This window comes from Staurois parvus, unplaced genomic scaffold (assembly GCF_062004578.1).
Source record: "Staurois parvus isolate SC_StPar_1 unplaced genomic scaffold, SC_StPar_1.0 ptg000139l, whole genome shotgun sequence".
In the NCBI taxonomy this organism is placed as follows: domain Eukaryota; kingdom Metazoa; phylum Chordata; class Amphibia; order Anura; family Ranidae; genus Staurois; species Staurois parvus.
In genome coordinates this window covers 4,175,535-4,179,010 of record NW_028317935.1, presented here as the reverse complement: position 1 = coordinate 4,179,010, position 3,476 = coordinate 4,175,535, and positions in this window count along the sequence as shown.

Below are 3,476 nucleotides of genomic sequence, written 5' to 3'. Positions count from 1 at the left end.
AGGCAATAAATGTTTTGCTGCTGTTTTCTGCTTCCTACATGTGTGAGCAAGCTTTTTCCTGTTTAAAAAGCATCAAGAGCAAGGAACAAAATCGTTTAATTTCAGCTGAGGATGAAATTCGTGTGTGCTTATCTTACGTTCGACCCTGAATTGAGCATCTGTGCAGAAAAAAGCAAGCCCAAGTTTCACATTAAGGAGGTAATTTTGTTTAAATATTTAATTTATTTGACAAATTGCTGTTATATTTACAGCTCGCTGATCAGATCCAATGTTCCATGCACTGTAGATGTGACATTTTTTTTCAGAGGTTCCCCAAGATCTCGGTCCTGTTGCCAAGGGTTCCCTGAAGACAAAACGGTTGAGAAACACTGATCTAAGGGTATAGTGTAAAGGTTTACAACCACTTTAAACACTATAATAAATATGTTCTTCCCTCTGGGAAAAAGCTTATAACTTGTGATAAATGCACATTTTATTCAGCATAAATTTGGATTCTAATATAAAACATGGTGAAGTTATATGGAAATGAAATAAAGACTTTTTATTTTTGTATGGCTCTTGCATTTCTTTTATAATGAGGTACTACAGAAACATGCAATTAACATGGATAAAAATGAAGATTCACCCATGCAATTGGAGAATTAATCCTACCCTGAAAAAATAGTGGCAACTGCCATATTTGTGTGATTGAAAGCGAATTATATGCCTGAAAACTGAAGATTTACTTGAAAGGCCAAAACATATGTGGTTTAGTTTCTGCTAAACGGCAGAAAAGCTATAGCCCCTCAAATGTCTGTTATGGTCAGTGTTCCCTTTTAGGAAGATTGACTCCATCTCTAACTGTTGACACTCCACAAAATATAAGTTGACACCAGAACAGAACAGGAATAGAGTTTAAGTCTTCCTATAGGAAGGAAAGACATTTGATGCAGTGACAATTGTCTAAGAAGCGACTTCCTTCACTTTGTCCAGATATTCTTCTAACTTTTCTTGCTTCAAAGTATCACAGACATCCGTTCGGCAGCTGATCTGCAACGGCAGTAACATGGCAAGATGGGATGTTGAGATTGCTACTACGATAAAACAGGCAAGCAATTCAACACAGTAGGGCATTTAATCTAGAATCCAGATGGAGATATAAGAGTAACATGAGTCCTGGCGGTGTCCATCCTGTTCTGGGGCACCCAATCAAACCTCCTCACCAGGGAGGGGAAAGACACAGCTATACTGACTGGCTAGAGGTTATGGGGCCCACTTAAACTCATGAATCACTAAATTAAAATATATAACCTGAATTTCAACAATAAGAAGTACAATAGAAGCTCGCAGTGAGCAACCCAGCACAGCGTTTGCAAAGGCCTAGTGTTGTGCAATACTCAAGGGCTGTCTAAGACATGCCTCCTGGGATGCAGTGGGTATCAGTCACTACCGCAGTGTCCTATTTAGCGCATCAAAATTCCATAAAGATGGTTCATCTGGATGAAAAAGTGTTACTGCAAAGCCTACCTTCTGTACACACTGACTCCTAGAAGTCTGGAACTGTAGAAAACTGAGCTACAAGTTGCTCTCTATGCGTGAATGCTGTGTTGTATTTCAGAGAGTAAAACTGATTTGCTGTGTTCTGTGATGGGAGTCACTTTTGGTGGGGGGTCCATGGAACCCAGCTCACTTTGGAGGTGGGGAGACCCCTGTCTCAGCTCCCCATATCCCTCTTATGTCTAAATCACCCTGTGCCTGTTAGGGGAAAAGGGTGATCTGTCCTAATATTGTGTGGGCTTTGTCTCAGACTGTGTAGACATGTTTAGGAGATAGGTAGGATGGGGGTTGTTGATTGTTTAATGTTATGTGGCTGCATCCCATTGTTCTATTGTTTGTCTGGCTTGGGAGAAAACTATTATGGGATGTATGTGTTTATGTGCGTTAGCTTAGTGGGGGGGGGGGGGGGGGCTCTCCAGCAGCCCTCCCTCCTGATGGGACTGTCTCCTGGTGTGAAGTTTGAATACCTGTGTGTCTCTTGTTACTAAATGTAGATTGCCCCGCCCTGTGTCATTATGCAGGGAGGGGGGATTGTCCCCCTGAGTGTATATATCTTGTATCTGTGTTCAAATAAAGTAGCCTTGTATGGTTAGCTGTGGTGTCTGTTGTCAGTGTTCAGACAGGGAAGCGGTATTCTAACTGAAGTATTCGAGCGCAGTCTGGGTCGGTTCCATTACATGTTCCTTATTATATTCAGGGATATCCACCTATTCATAAACAGTATGGGATATGAAAGTGGAGTTCAGACTGAACAGAAAAAGGCAGTAACACAGCTGCTCTCATTTAGGCCTCTTGCACACAGGCCATTTGACCTCTGTGCATGCAAACCTGCCATTTCAGTGCGCTCAGAAACACTGGTGCAGTGTCCAGCCCCGTTGCCTGCAATCTGTCAAAGTCTATGATTCTTTTAGGATGGGGCTAAACACTTTACTGAATGGTACTCTCATTTGATGTTCTATGCATTCAGGAACAAATGCCCAGAAAGCAGAATACTGAGCATACGGCCCTAAAACACGAGTTCCACTAGTATTCAGCCCTGTCCAGCAGCAGCATATTTCAGCCTGCTAAAAGACTTTGCCAGGCTGCAGGCAGTGGGGCTGGACTCTGCATCTGTGGCTGCTGAGTGCACTAAAACCCCGGGATTGCATGTACAGCAGCTATATGCCTCTTGTGCCTTAGGCAACCCTGTATGCATTAGTTTAGATAACCATGACATGCCAGTGCAGAGCAAGATAAAAATATAATCAAGGTCATGTGACAGCATTTTTTCTCTCTAGTGATTTCAATTTTAGCAGTTGGGATGAAGTGTCACTTTGGCTGTAAGAGTTTGCATTATCTGAGAAAGGCTATGTACAATGCAGCGATGTCACTTGATTAAATATAGCCAAATATCTTTTGAGAAAAGAGTGGATATTAGCAGGGCCCTGCTGGTTTGCTGAAAGGGTTTTGGTGTTCTAGGGCTTAAAGTGGTTGTAAACCTCAGACATGAAATACGAAAAAAGCATGTCCCTCTATAGTGTGTACTTACTGTATCTCAATTAAGACCACCAAGTGTAATTTCTGTCTGCTGCCTCCTCAGTCCTCTGCTATCAGCATGAATCACTTCTGAAAAGTTTTCCTGACACCAAGAGAAAAAAAAAGTTGACAGGGGAGGGCGTTCCAGCACACAATTTGTGATTGACAGCCTCAGCTCTGTTCCTATGAGCTGTGTGAATGGGGAGGGGGGGGGGTGTCTCTTCCCTCCAATCAGCTCTCAGTGCTCTCCTCATGCATGCTCTGCAGCATGTAATTTCAGCTCCCCACTCCTTTTTTCTGACAGCTCAGACAAGCTGTATAAATTCTGCACTTTGAATGGCTATAGAGAAGAAAATACTAAAGATGAAGGTACAATGCATGTCAGGATTTGTTTCATCTCTGTGTATCAACCTGAGGCCAGTCAC